At 38.7% G+C, this 16,176-nt stretch overlaps 1 protein-coding gene and 1 long non-coding RNA gene across 2 annotated transcripts in view; one reads left to right on the top strand and one right to left on the bottom strand.

Moving 5' to 3' along the window:
- The window catches only part of CWC22 (CWC22 spliceosome associated protein homolog), a 58,491-nt gene extending 47,783 nt beyond the window's left edge, over positions 1 to 10,708 (bottom strand). Inside the window, 1 exon segment of the mRNA XM_082689360.1 lies at positions 10,612 to 10,708. The gene's annotated coding sequence lies outside the window, so the exon portion shown is untranslated.
- Positions 10,611 to 16,176, top strand: part of LOC309843713 — a 123,157-nt gene continuing 117,591 nt past the window's right edge. The window contains exon 1 of the long non-coding RNA XR_014300303.1: positions 10,611 to 10,686. This is a non-coding gene — a long non-coding RNA (uncharacterized lncRNA). The remainder of the gene's footprint in view (positions 10,687 to 16,176) is intronic.

The raw sequence follows: 16,176 nt of genomic DNA, 5'->3' as shown, positions 1-16,176 counted from the left end.
GGACTCTGGGATCATGACCTGAGCCGAAGGCAGTGGCTTAACCCACTGAGCCACCCAGGCGCCCCTTTATTACATATTTTCTATTTGTAAGGACTTATCTTAGTATGTACGTGAAATAAGACTCATTTTAAAATCACCTGCTACCTAAGTACTGTGCCCAAGTTGATAATGGAGATACTTTCAGCTCTAATACCAATAATATGCAAACTTTTAAAAAGTATTTTCTGGAGCGCCTGGATAGCTCAGTCAGTCAAACATTTGGCTCAGGTTGTGATCTCATGGGTTGTAAGATGAAGCCCCACATCAGGCTCCATGCTCAGGGGGTGTCTGGCTGATTCTCTCTCTCTGCCCCTGCCCCACTCTCACGCATGGGGGCTCTCTAATATGAATAAATTAAAAAAATTTTTTAAAAGTATTTTCCTCAACTATATAAACGTGTTCCATTGATACAAAAGTCAATTAAAAATAATAAAATGGTTGGTGTCCCAAAGCTGATGTGCACTGGTGAATGTAGGCTAACCATTACTGCTCAAAACCAGACAATAGGAGAGCTGTCAATGTATACAGTAGCTCTTCAACAAACTAAGTTACCATTGACACTATAAAGCACATTACAGTAAGATTCCTGAGATATCTAGAGATTAACCAATTAAGTACATATACTTCCCATTTTAGAATTCTGAAATGTATAATTTATATTAAGATAATAACAGCAACAATAAAGAATGATAAATTACTGCAGCAACAAAGATATAACACTAAGCATTTCATTTGTATCTTCTTACTCAATCTTCATAATTATCTTGCTTTGTTTATTTTTAAACCTCATTTTTCTATTTTTTTAAGATTTTATTTATTGACAGAGATCACAAGTAGGCAGAGAGATAGGCAGAGAGAGAGAGGGGAAGCAGGCTCCCTGCTGAGCCCCATGTGGGGCTCGATCCCAGGACCCCCGAGATCATGACCTAAGCTGAAGGCAGAGGCTTTAACCCACTGAGCCACCCAGGTGCCCCTTAACCTCATTTTTCAATGGGAGAACTGAGGTTGGAAGATTTAAAACAACGTGTCCAAGTCAATTATAGCTAGTAAATGGCAGAGCTAAAATCCAAAAGGTTTTTCTGATGCCCAAACCATCTGATATTGCAACCCAATGAAAATGGTAACAATGGGGCACCTGGGTGGCTCAGTGGGTTAAAGCCTCTGCCTTCGGCTCAGGTCCTGATCCTGAGGTCCTGGGATCAAACCCAGCATCAGGCTCTCTGCTCAGCAAGGAGCCTGCTTCCCCCTCTCTGCCTGCTGCTCTGCCTATTTGAAATCTCTTTCTCTCTGTCAAATAAATAAATAAAAATCTTAAAGAAAAAAAAAAAGAAAATGGTAACATTAATATACTGACACCAAATTGGTAAACTACACAATGTAAACAGATACAGAAAATTTTCCTATCCTAAACTGATCCATTTGTCCAAAGTTCTAGAGAGCAAAGGTATTGATATTAATATAAGGCCCTACCTACTTCTTTTTAAACATGCGAAATAATATTTTAAAGATTCCCTTTATTTAATCAACATAGCTAGAATTCACTCTTTAAGCAAATAAGTTTAACTCTATTGTGTAAAATTTAATTTTCCTTGGTTCTGAAACCTGCCTTCTCTTCTCAACTTACCTAAACATATATACACACAGCAATCTTCTGTGTATTTTATTTCAAATTACCTTACTTATCTAAACTTGGTGAGTTTTCTTTCTGATCAGTGTGTATCGTCTCTCCCTTTCTATCCTTCACCCATCATCAGCAAGTAATTTTCTGGTAATCAAACACAATCTGTTAGATTTCCATGTCCCAAAATGTAACTGTGAAATTGACAATATTATAAAGTAGACTGCTACTACAGTTCTAACACAAAATGCATAAAGTCCTATCATCGTCCAGATTTATACAGAATATGCCCATAGGGAAATTCTGAGAGTTCAACATGTGCATGCTTGATACTTAGACTAATTGGAAATTCCAGCAATGAGAGCAATTTATCTAGAGTTTATAGCTCTCACTGCTCTTCCTAGTATCATTGTGTGGATTTTATGATGAATTATTAAATTTCTCTCTTCTGTCACAAGTAACAACTCAGCAAAACCACACCTGCTCCCCTGAACAAGGGTATTTTATAATAAGGAGATGAAGTTTAGAAATAATTTTCCTATCAGTTCAGCAAGCATCAGAATGAAAAATATTTCAAAAAAAAAAAAAAAAAAAGAATGAAAAATATTTCATAACAACTGTAGGATGCAATTTAGGCTGTTAACTGGAAACTATGAAATTGTAAATTCTGCAATTATCTCAAAAATTCATACTCAACTGGTAGTTGAAATGCACTGGTTTCTCAAAGACTTTGGTTGAATACTCTTACCATTGGCCCTTAGGTGTCCTCAATCAATGTTAAAGGAACTTGCTGTAACTTACTATCAAAAATTAAAAGGGAGCCAACAAAGTAGATTCCCTTTAGTTTGCTCTCCTGCATTCTACATAGCAGCACACTTGGCAAACTTCAACCATTGTAAAAGAGTTAAAAAAAACAAACAAACAAACCCAACTTAGTTGTTCAACTGGGAAAATGATAATATTAAACAGTATTCAAAAGAAAAACTAGTTTGAATATGTTCTAAATGCAAAACTGAATGGGGGTGGGAGGTGGCAATGGGATCCTCAAGAAAATCTCCAAATAGGACCCAAGCCCCTGGCCCTTCCACATGGTGATTTTCCTTCCCAGGCAACAGATATGAAAAACAGGTTGGCCACATTTCTTTACATTTCTTTATATGGCCTTTACATATCTTTATTGAACAAAAAAATCTTGTAAGAAAACAGCTTTCCTACCGTTTTTTCTTGCTATTTTTAAAAATGTGCACATATTAGTGAGAAATATGCCCCATAATATGTCACATAAGGAAAAATGATTTTGTGATTTGATTCAGCATAGATCTACAATTTCAAGAAAATAAAAGCCCCCAGACACTATTATCATTTTGAGAAAAAGTCACCAGGTACAAGTAACAATCCCTTACCTGCAATTACAAAATCTGAAAAGCTCTGAGAACACAAAGGTTTTTCTTTATCCTTTTTAAAATAGAAGTGTAGTTGACACACAATGTTATATTAGTTTCAGGTGTATAACATATAGACTTAACAACTCTATACATTATGCTGTGGTCAGCACAACTTCCAAAGATTTTTCTTAAGCTCAAGGGAAACTCATCTGGTACCAACCTGAGACTTAAGGTGACTCTTCCCAGAAATACTAATGTGTTTGATTAGAAGATGTTACCCTGGATCTCAAAAGAGTGATTACTTCATAAATACATGTGCATTATATTTCTTTAAAATCTGAAAAACTCTGAATGTCAAAATAGTTCGGGCTCCAAGAATTATAAATAAAGAATTTGGAGACCTGTACTCTCTGTTGTTTGCTTCCTAGCCAATGAATAAATCAGGTGTGCTTTTTGACTTAGAACCATTTGAATGACTGAAGATTCCCATGTTCAAGTACAGGGATGAAAGTTGTGGAGATAGCACCCGCATTACTGTTTTTCTTTATATAGGAATGGACAAAATATAAAAGACTTTGATTAGTTTCTGACTCTGTGTAGAGAAATATAGAATTTCTTAACATTTTAATGAACTCAGTGATACCAACAGCCATACTAAAATTATTCATTATAAAATGAGGAGTTATTATCCTTCATTCATTTCCCAGTATCATGAAGCTGGTACAAAATGGTCTGTACTTAACCAAATAAATCGAAAAGTGAGATGACCATTTCAGCATGCTACTTAAAAAAAAAATTCTTTTGTTGGTACATGGAAGATTCTCTAATGTGCTCCTTTTTACCAGAATGTAGGTTAAGAACAGGAATTTGTCAATTTTTTTTGTTTCAAAATTTCCATAGGCTTTTTCTTTATTTTCCAATTTAGTTGGTGTTGAAGAAAAATTCTACATACTGAACTTCTTTACCGATTCATTTAAATCTAAATTATGACATCTATGGGGCAAATTTTCTTTATCCTGCTCCCTCTCAAGTTCCATTCTTTCTCTTTTCCTACAGAGTCAAATTTTTATTAATATTTATTTTGACAGATGAGTCTACACTTGATGCCTATAATTCTTAATCTTCCATTAACCCCTATTATACTCCACAGTTTGCTTTTCCACTCCCACTACTCCATAGTACTTATTAAAGTTACACAATGACTTTCCTTTTGCTAAATCCAGGGGCCACTTCCTTCTTTTACTTGACACTGGTCTAGCAACTGGTACTGCTAAATCTCTCTTCTTGAGAAGACCACATTTATCTGGTTTTCCTTGTCTTTCTTCTCCTGTCTACTCCTCTAACATTTACTATCCTGTAGAGTTTAATCTTTTTTTGTTTATGCATTTTGACTGTTTTGCTCATTTCCATTTTCCTAATACAGAAAGCCCTCAATCTATATTTGTTAAATGAACAAATGAATAGTCTTTATATTTTCTTTCTCTATATTGTATCTGGAAGACTATCTCCGTCCTCACACTTTCAACTAACATTTACAAGAATGACTTTTACTTTCGCCTCATCTTCTCTACAGAGCTCCAAACCTTTACGTCCAAATGTCTATAAGGAAAAAAAAAAAAAAAATCAATCCATGTGGACGCCTCAAAGGCCCTCAGAACTAGGTTAGTTTTGGTAATTATCATTTCCTCTTCTTCTCAAACCACCTCTCTTCCTCTAAGATACTACCTACAAAGCCAGCTAAGTGACAATTTCCTTTTCCTTCCTCCCAATTAGTACCAAATCTTAATATTTCTACCTTCAAGTTTATAAATAGGACATAGAATCAAATCTACTCCCCCTCCTCATTTTCTCTGCTACTGTATACAGAAGAAGATATGGGGAAGGCTCGGTTTCAAATGCTTCCATAATTAGACAACCTTAATCTCATTTCAGAGGAAGGCAAATTTTTTTGACCTTTCTAGTAACATTTCTCACAAGATCTTCTTTATGTCTAGGTTGTAAGAACTTTTCCAACTTGCTTCTAAAATATTAATTATTTATGTATCCATCAAACTTGTCCATTTCCATTATATTTCACCCATTCAGGACAAAAGTTTCCTTTAAATATCTGCAAAGCTGCCCACAGGGAAACCTTGTCCTTAAAGTAAAAGCACATTCCACCACAATATATTCAATATTATTTCATGCTTTTCAAGTTACCTTTTAAGCTTTTAAATGGAAATTCTGTCTCAATGGACCAATTACCAACAATCTATTTCTACATATAATTATTGTTCAGTAGCGCTCCTCTAATTATTGAATAAAAACAAATCCTAAGGGAGTTCTCTGCACCTACAGTACCCTTAATCACTTGTATTTATATTCTCCAAAGCCCACCTCATCTTGCCCATATACCCCTTGGTTCACAATTCAACTGCATGGCAACAGGATTTAACTTTCCTCACTAACTCCAGCATCTTCATTCACTGAACAAATATTATCATTCTGGGTTTTCTTGGTCTAGTGACTAAACTAAGTTTGTATCAATTTTCAGCAATACAAAAAAGAGACAAAACCTTAAATTTCAAATCTATACTGTAACACTCACCACTTAATAGTAAAGGAACAGACTTGTAGTCAAGAAATAGCTCTAGTGTTTCTTTTTAGCCACTGAATCCTTCCTTGTTCATTTTGTGTTAAAGTTCGAGTTTGTTCACAAGAGACTCTTCCGTGAGGTCATAAAAATTGAGAAGCTTTGTACAACACAAACAGGTAAACAGGACTACAAAAACGATGAGGATGGAGTGAAAACTGACACCTTAAGAAGTTGTAAAGTACTTACAGAAAAAAATAAGAACATATAAGGTTAAGAGAAAGAGCAGTATGGTCATGGTCTTTTTCTTTCTAGTTTTTTACTTTATCCCCTATTCTTTGGAATCAAGAATAGAGATTGGGCACCTGGGTGGCTCAGTGGGTTAAGCCGCTGCCTTCGGCCCAGGTCATCAGGGTCCTGGGATTGAGTCCCTCATCAGGCTCCCTGCCCAGCAGGGAGCCTGCTTCCCTCTCTCTCTCTCTGCCTGCCTCTCTGTCTACTGTGATCTCTCTCTGTCAAATAAATAAATAAAATCTTAAAAAAAAAAAAAAGAATAGAGATTAAAGGCTGTGTCTGTGAATAGTGAGGAGATACGTACGTTATGCTGCACACAAGGTACTGATGTCTAAGAGATGAAAGTTCCTATCCTCAGGCAGAGAAGAAAAGTCCAAGTGCTGTAGCAATGTTAGAGACATAGTACTTCTGGAAAAGAGGAAGTGCAACCAAGTGGATCTAGGGCATACAGAAAGAAGTGGTTCTAGAAGATGAAACCTGAAGAACAAGTAGGAGCATGGGTGGGGGAGAAGAAAGGTAACTTCCCATATGGAAAGGGGAAAAGTCCGCATGTGTAAAGACTCCAGACATAAAAGAGTTTAGGGGATTCTCAGCTGTTTGAGCAGAGTACAGAGTATACACAGAAGATTGAGCAGAAATGAGATGGAACATGAGATTCAAAAAGCTAAAGCATGGAAAGACCTTGCATGAGATCCCTGGATTCTGAGGTTCTTGGTCACTACTGTGTATCGAGAACCTAAGACTGTGCTTGCCACTTAATAGGTTCCAATTCTAAAATTAAATATGGGGGGAGAGCGTGTCGACTTCTAATGATTATCCCTATTGTTTCCTACACAGAACTCCTATAATGGTATTTTGACAGATGCTTTACCAAAGAATACCACAACAGAATTGTCTCACCTATCAACCCTGATTTCAAGGAACCCCCAAAATGTTTGCCATCAACTGCATCAAGACAGCACTATTATCAAGCATCATCCCTTGTCTTTACTCCATGTTAACCTGGAGAGCTCCCTGAATAAACTTCCCTATTGAGATGAAAACAAAAAACAAAAAACAAAAAAACAAAACAAAACAACCAAAAACCAAAAACCAAACCAGTTCCTTTTAAGGCACCGCAAGAGGAAATCTGACCCTGAATATATAGTTACTTCAACTTACGAAACCATGTCTAAATAGAGTATACTTCACGCCTTCAAACATTCATACCACTTTATTCCTTGTCCCCAAAAATGTGTTCCTCTGCTTGCCTAAGTAAGTATATAGGCTGATATTCTGCCAACATTCATAGCAGAGCTTTGAAAGTGGCCTGATTATTAATTAAAGGGCCATTTAGTCAACCACAATCTAAGTTTTTAAAGAAAACCTGGAAGTGGTGGCCTCCACTGATACAAAGCCCCCAGATACAAAGCACTATATTCCATCACTGAGGCAACTGTCACCAAATCTAGAATAAAACTGTCTTGATAAAATAATTGAGTGAAGGAGTCACAGGGTGACTTTTCACCTGGAAGAGCTACACTCTGCCTATCCTGATTCATTTGAATTAGGCCCAAAGTTAAGAAAAATATGAATCTTCACTGAGTTTCTTCCTCCCTCATTTCTCCCTCAAGATGAGTTTTATTTTATTTTATTCCAAGTTTTTATTTAAATTCAAGTTAGTTAACACACAGTGTAGTATTTGTTTCAAAAGTAGAATTCAGTGATTTATCACTTACATATAACACCCAGTGCTCATTACAAGTGTCCTCCTTAATGCCCATCACCTATTTGGCCCATTATCCTGCCCACCTCCCCTCTACCAAGCCTCAGCTTTTTTCTATAGTTAAGCGTCTCTTAACTATGTCTCCCTCTCTCTTTTTGTCTTATAAAATTTTACCTTCCTTCCCCTATGTTCCTGTTTTGGTTCTTAAATACTACATATGAGTGAAATCATATGGTATTTGTCTTTTTTTTTTTTTTTTTTTAAAGATTTTATTTATGGGACGCCTGGGTGGCTCAGTTGGTTAAGCGGCTGCTTTCAGCTCAGGTCATGATCCCAGCCTCCTGGGATGGAGTCCCACATCGGGCTCCTTCCTCGGCAGGGAGCCTGCTTCTCTCTCTGTCTCTTCCTGCCATTCTGACTGCATGTGCTCGCGCTCTCTCTCTCTCTCTCTGAGGAATAAATAAATAAAATATTAAAAAAAAAAAGATTTTATTTATTTATTTGTGAGAGAGAGAGAGAGAGAGAGGGAGAGAGCAGGAGCAGTGGGGACAGGCAGAAGGAGAAGCAGGCTCCCTGCTGAGCAAGGAACCCAAGGTGGGACTTGATCCCAGGACCCTGGGATCATGACCTAAGCTGAAGGCACAGGCTTAACCGACTGAGCCACCCAGGTGTCCCTCTCTGACTTATTCTGCTTAGTATATTGCACTCTAGCTCCACCCATGTCATTGCAAATGCCAAGTTTCATTCCTTTTGATGGTTGAGTAATATATATACCACAATATAATATATATAATACATCCTCTTTATCCATTCATCACTCAGTGGACATTTGGGCTCTTTTATAATTTTGCTCCCATTAGCTTCTATAATCACAAGAGTCCTAATGTCTCCAGACTGAGGCAGCTTATGCTATCTTTTTGGTATTTGTTCTCTGGGAAAAGACTTACTAACTTGGCTACAAATAGCAAAGGCTGGCTTTAATCCACCACTTCCTCTCCTGATGTATTATTTTTGAAGAAAATGCTTTGAAAATTTGCACTTTCTTGTAGGCAATGAATTATCTCTTCCAGTGTCCACTTGGGAAATGTATACATGGATAAAATATTTAGGCTACACATTTAGTAAGTCCAGAAATTCGCTGAAACTAACATGCCAGAGGCCTTTTTGTTTTATCACCTTCCCATGCTAAAATTTTCAAAGTTTAGATGGTAGAGAAATGCCACAAGGAAACCCACAGAGTCATCAGTAGGATCAGCATATTGCAAATAACCAACTCTTTCTTAAACTAGCTCTAGGCCAGCCATAACTTATACCAAGTTAGGGACATATCAGGTAGTACAAAATTCAGTCTCTAGATACAAGTGGGTAACAAACAGAAGATAATATTTAAGTTAAGGCAAAAACATTATAAATGTGTGCGCTCTGAGATGGTCTCAGGTACAAAAAGTTAATGTATACCACCTGGCAACGTACAATCATCAGGGAGAACAGTTAACTAGACCCCAGCCAAATGAGGCGGGAAGTGCTCCATGAAAGCAGCATGAGCACTTAAAAGTGGAAGGGCAACATTCAAAACCAAAGGACAAGAACTGAGGCAAGAGAACTCATCAACTATATCACAGTAGTAACAATAATAGCTACACTATGTCAGGCACTGTGCACAGTGCCTTATACACATCATTTTCCTTTATCCTCAAAACAACTCACTAAGTTAGATATTATCATTCAAATTTTTCAGATGAAGAAGCTGCGACTAGAGATGTTAGGTAAGGTGCCCCAAGTGACAGACCTAGTAAGGGCTGAATCAAGACTGGAGTCTTGGCTTCCTAGTCCATCATCCAGCATCAACACAAGTAGGTCTCCTTCTCCTACAGATGATGCTTGTCACAACGCTTCTGCGAACGAAGTCACATTTTCAATGCCAATTCTAAAAAAATCCGCTTTTCTCAGTAGGACCATAATTGACGTTAACTCCCAAGTTCACAGACAATCCTAAAACAAACTTAAATAGGAGAAGGAGGAGGTAGGTTAACTAGTTTTCTGAAGGCCAAATCTGCTCGTTTTTCTATCTGCTATTGCCAGTCTGTGGGACACCTAAAAATGTAAAGGGAACTCTTACTATGCTTTCAATCACCACTTATGTCTTGCATCTGGAATATTCTTTCTCAAAGTTTTTCCTTCTCAATCTCAAAAAGTCGTTGTGAGGATTAAGTCAAAATAAGTCAAGTGGTTACTAGAGTTAGACTCAGCGAAATGAACTATTACCGACATGTACAAGTGTATAGTAGGATCCGAAGCTCGATGGCTGGACACATTGGAGACCCAACTTGGGGAGTTCACCTTACTGGAAATAGATCAATTTATGGAAGATTAAAAGAGGGCAGAGAGCTCATTTAAAAAGGAACGAAAAGCCCCAGGACTAAATACTAGAAAGCATCTTCATGGGGCAAATGAATGGAAAAGAAACGACTAATGAAATTCCAAAGAAGCTGTACAGGTATATTACGCGAAAGGGGCATAAGAGTGGAACTTCCGCTATTTTCTAATTAACTACAGTTCATTACTCCCACTCCCACCGCCTGGAGCCCGGACACTAAAGAAGGGCCTTGGGAAGTCCAAACGACTGGAGAAGCTCTAAGTAATCCGCGCCGACAGGACAAGAGGCCCAGCTAAGCGCTAGACTTCCGCAACAAAGACACCGCGGAGAGACACCTCCAGGAGCCTCACCAGGGAGCTAGGTTCGTCCGCGCAGTCAGGGCCGCAGTTCACGTTCGCACTTCCCACCCGCTCAGACTCCTCCGCCCGACCGGCTCTCACACCTCGGCCTCGCGGGCCCCCAGGCGCCTAGAGGAAAGCCACGCATATCCTGGCGCTGCCGACGGCGGTCCCAGCCAGGCGGCATCCACTCCTGGTCTCCTTTAAATTCCCACCCGTATCGACAACCCGTCAACCCCACTTCGGTTGGCTGCCTGAGGCGAGTCTAGAGTTCGGTAATTACCTGGAGCTACACCGCGCCGCCATTACACCGGATTCACGTCACTTCCCCTTCCCGGTCCGGCGTACGAGGAAGGCGGTACGTGAAATACATTAAAAACCTGACGCTAAATTCACTTCGAAACGTTATCCTATTAACTTACTTTAAATGTTCTTTCGTGATACCAAATTTAGAGCAGCTGGTCTGGCCTTAATTTTCTCTTTCCAAGATTGCGACAAAAGAGAAGTTAACTCAAACTACAAAGTCCGGCATTCACCGCCTGGGAGGGCGGAAATGACGTCACAATTGTAATCTTTCCCCCCTCCCCTGGCTGTGAAGATCGCAATGTACGGCGGGAATTGTAGTTCTTGATAGGAGCTGGGGACATCCTGGCGGCTCCTTTGAAGACTGGTAATGATGAGGTTCTGGCAAAATTTACTCTAAAGCTAGTTCTCTACAGTTGGCAAAAAATAGACCTTTCTAGTCACTTTTCTGTGAAAATATTAAGTAACAGACACCTTTTTCAGACTCTTTAATAGTTATATGAAGAATCTATATAAGAGAAAATGTCAGAAGCATTAAGTATCTTAATGTTCCAAGATTTCAAGCCTACGGGAATGGGAGAATATTGGACCACAAACAAAGTGAAGTAATGAGGAGAAGCTAATTTTGTAGAGAGGATGATGCCTCTGTTTGAGTTTAAGGTACCAGATGGCAAGACATCCCAAGGATAAGGAGACTGGCCTGCCAACTTGGAAATAGCAGACGGTGCAGAGATCAGAGGTAATCAGTGAAATAGTTTTCTTAGTCTTTACAGTAGTAACAAAATCAAAGCTCAACTATTTCTTACTGTTTTAAAAATTATCTTTTGCTATAGCAACTGTATACATCAGGCCTGGTTTCTCCGAATATTTCTCTATTAGAATCTTAGAGAACTTAGGTTACTGACCCTTTCTTTGAGTGGGAAGAGTATAGCAATTACGGATAAAGACACTGGAGTGGGCCTACTTATGTTTAACTCTTTCTACTTAGGTACTCCTGGATAATTTTTCCTTGGGCAACACTGTGTGCCCAATTTTCTGTTAGGTAGGGAAAAAAATTAGTACCTACCCCATAGAATACTTTCAAGAATTGAATTAGTTGATACGCTTGTTGTATGTGACTTAATTCCTACTACATAACAGTATTATCTATTCTTTTTCATATTTAACATATTTGACCATAGTTAAAGCACATTTTTGTGTCTTTAAATATTTCAGTGAATAGATTTCAGTTGTACCAACACAGGACACAGGAGCTGAATCTGATAAACATTTGTATGTTTATCAATAAAAAGCACAATACCACCCTTACAATTATCAATAGATATAAGAAAGTTAGAGTTGAAACTAGGGGAGTTAGATGGAGCTGGACAAGACAAGTTTGGCCTTTCAGAATTTGCTTCAGGAAGCAAACTGTGATACAGGTTTCAGGATATCAGATGGTAAAAGGAAAAGGGAGGAAATGGAATTGGACACGGGTAACTCCAGAGCAAAGATGAAGAGTCCTACACTGTGATAAAATGGCTCAGCTCTCGTAACACATTCTTTGTTCAGTCATTGGCTGGAGCCCCCTTAAGAAAAATGTGGCCTCAATTCAAAACCTGAGATGTGCTTGGAAGTGTTAGCAGTTGAAATGGGTCACCTAACCACACTCCTAGCAGAGTTTTTTCTTGAAAAGGTATCTGAGCCGAGTATCTCTTTTCAACTGTCACAGTCCACTGCTTGCATCATTCAGATCCACTCTGTATATACACTTAGAGAGTAATTCCTCCAGGATTCCAGTGTCCTCTCTTCCTGAAGAGAAACTTAGAAAAGTTAGAACAAACTACAGTCCCCATCTTTGCAGGTGGCCTTGAGCCGTCGCTGAACCTTTCTCCTCCACTATTCATTCTAAATTCCTCCCTCAGCTACCAGTTCTGCTGGTCTCAGTAGTTAAACTGGTAGTGTGAAAACCCTAGTTCCTGAGAAATTTGAGCCCCTATTAATAATTGTCTTCTCATGCAGGTGTTGCTGTACTTGCCTATTTATAGTTGCTATTGGGCAAGGTAGCACTAAGAGATGCCCAAGTGGATCACCTGTGTGCCACACACATCTTCTTACCTGTTCCTGTTATGTAACATCAAGCCTATATTCTCCTCCTGATCAGTGTTAACCTCTCCTACCAGGGTGTTGAGTCCTCTTTTTGCCTACTTGTCTCTGAACTCTGGAAGTTCAGAGTGCCTATGCAGCAGATGATGAAGCTTATTTCATCTTGCTGTGTCCTCTAACAAGAATATAACATCTTTGGGGACTAGGACCTCTAATTCCACAAAGTGCAGAATTGCAGGAATGGGTTAGTGGGATTGATGGTAAATGGGGCTAATCCCGTTTTAATCCCTTGTCATGTTGACCCATGTATTGTTCCTACTGGGGACTTTAACCCATATCAGAGTCTCCTGCATCCTGGGGAACAGCACCTCTTCCTTGTATTGTCTCCTGTTAGGTGCTTGAATTTTACCCTCAGCAGTGTTCTTAGGCCTCCAACTTCCGGAAAATGCAGCATATGATATAACTAGTGGAACCCATGGTCACAGGCACCCTCCTACACTACCTTTACTGTGAAGTGATTACCTGGTTGGATGCTATATTGTATTGTATTCCACGTCTGTGAATCCAGCATTGTATAAGTACCCAAATAGTGGTGCTGGATAGACTGGTGGGTATGAAGTGTAAACTCATACCCAATATAGCTAATCTATTCCCATGGGTTGGAACTCCTGCTGCTTCCAGGATGAAAGTTTTCAACGTGGTCAACTTGCTGTGGAATGGCTAGTTCATCTCCTAAAGGAGTGAAGATGTATTAGAAGCTCAACATTGCATTCTTTTGCTGCCAGAATGTGCAAATGAGGCAGTAGGTAGGTCACCTATAGTAAATGGGCTTCATGCTCATGGGTTCCATACATACACTCCATTTTTGTCACCATGACCATTTCACTCAATTGTTTATTGTGCCATCACTGGAGTGGCCACAAACAAAGACAGGCTAACATCAACTAGATGAGTAATTTGGTTTATTTGGTTGTTTGGTGCTTATTCCATAATGTATGCTTTCTTGTGGATATTGATGTGTGTTCAAAATATCTTCACACTTTTGACCCACAACAATACTCCTATCCACATACATGTAGCCCTTTAAGATCGCTTTGTCTGCAACTTTTTAAATCTCTTTCTTTTCAGACCTCTGACCAGCCAGCCAAACTTTTTGCCATTTCCTGTTAATCTATTTATACTCTGACATCAAGCCATTTTTCCTTCTCATATAAAGTGGATTACCAGTTGCACCCCCTGAGGCTCTACCCGTTAGGAAGCTTGTCCCACTGCTGTCTTCGAGGCAATTTGAGAGTGAGGCTATGTTATAGCTGCTGTCCAGTTTCAGGTTTAATCCACAGACTCAACTGATTCAGCTGTAAGCTAAGCTCAGACATTTTCTTTCTTCAGCTTATTGGTCAAGACACCATTCCTACCCCATACAGCCATCATTGCAAGCTGAAAGAGGGGTGTTGATGCAACTGAAGGGTGACATCAAGGTCTGGACTGTCTGTTGATGTGAATTGTTTGTGCCTTCTCATCTTCATTGCACTCCATCCCAAATAGAATACTTTCATCTTATGAAGAATTATGGCGGGACCTTGCAGAATTTATGACATGATGGGTTCAACAACACAAATTTCATTTTGTATCATTTAGTGTCCCATGGTCAAATATTCCCTTTTCTTTTCCCAGTAGCATGCTGAGATCTATTTTTTTTTTTTTTTTTAGGAATTCTGGGCTCCTGAACTGTGATTCTCCTACTATGATTTCTATAAACTACACAATGGGTCTTTTTCTAAAAGTGGCAACTCTTAACACCCTAGAGTGTGCCAGATCCTACACCACAAGTGTCAAGGTCGCTTGTGCCACCACTTCAGACCTGCTGTAGAGCTCTTTTGCCAGGTTGTAAAGCTGGCAGTTTTTATGTCACTTGGCATGAAGGCCCAAAAAATATTCCTAGATGTGGAGTATGTTGCTTACAGAACTCAAAGCACCCTCTTAGGCACTATGCTTTTTTCTTTCTTGTAGGGGATACAAGAGGCAGCAATTTGTGTTTTACTTAGAAGGGGATGTTCTAGCACTCCTCAGAACCCTGGACATTTAAACCCTTTGATGAAGGGATAGATCCCTGATTCTTCATAAGTTTAATTTCCTACTTTTTGGAGCACGAACCTCCAGCATGCTAGCCACTTCTTGCTTAGCCTGTTTAATCAGCATGCTGTCATTGATATAATGGATCATTATGATACCCCACAGGATTTTCAGGTGATCCACATCTCTTTGGACTATGTTATGAGAGAGAAAGAAGAGTTAACATAGCCCCAGGGATAAACTGTCAATGCATATTGTTGCCTGTTTATTGCATTTGTATATTAATATTTCTGATTGTATTTATTGATTGCCATATAAAAGAATCCACTATCAAAATTGGTGGTTGTGTACCTCAGGCCATATTATCCTGCTTTAAAAATGATAGCTCAGCATAGCAGCTGCAGTTGGGATTGCTACTTTGTTTAGCTTCCAGTAGTCAACAATCATTCTACTAATTTACCTGGTTTCTACAGGCCAGAGTATCAAATTAAATGAAGGTGTGATGGGAACTACTGTTCCTGCATCCTTTATATCTTTAAGGGTGTTGTTAATTTCCACCGTCTTCTGGCATTGTGATATTATTTTAGATACACTCTCTTAGCCAGGAGAGACAGTTACAAAGATGTCTACTTGGTCTTTCCCACTGTGACAGCTCTTACTCCATAGGCCAAGGACAATAAATGAAAATGACTCCAAATGTGAGGTATATATATTCTAATTATACACATGGGATTGGGTAAATGACCACTGAGTTGATCTGTGAACCCAGTTGACACGGTGTGAGCCACATTTTGGCCATAACTTCATTTGTTACTTGGCCTGCATATGATTCCATTCTGATGGTAGATAATTTGGCTATTTTAAGTAATGCTACAGTAAATGTAGGTAGGGGTACCTATATTTTTTAAAACTAGTGTTTTTATATTGTTTGGTAAATTCCCAGGAGTAGAATTACTAGTCATGTGGTAATTTTATTTTTTAATTTTTTCAGGAACCTCCATCCTGTTTACTATGGTGGCTTCACCAATTTACATTCCCACCAACAGTTCAAGAGGCTTCCTTTTTCCTTCACAGCCTCACAAGCACTTGTGGTTTCTTGTGTTTTTGATTTTAGCCATTCTATCAGGTGCAAAATGATATCTCATGTGGTTTTAATTTGCATTTCCCTGATGATGAGTGATGTTGGTTATCTTTTCATTTGTCTTTTGACCATTTCTGTGTCTTCTTTGAAGAAATTTGTGTTCATGTTTTCTACCCATTTTTGATGAGATTATTTGTCTTTATGGTGTTGAATTGTATAAATTCTTTATATATTTTGGATATTAACCCTTTATTGGATATGTCATTTGCAAATATATTCTTCCAATTAGTAGGTTGTTTTTTAAAT

Source organism: Mustela nivalis (genome assembly GCF_964662115.1).
Source record: "Mustela nivalis genome assembly, chromosome: 11".
Lineage (NCBI taxonomy): Eukaryota > Metazoa > Chordata > Mammalia > Carnivora > Mustelidae > Mustela > Mustela nivalis.
Note: the sequence above shows the minus strand (reverse complement) of the source record. Positions and strands in the feature narration are given on the sequence as shown.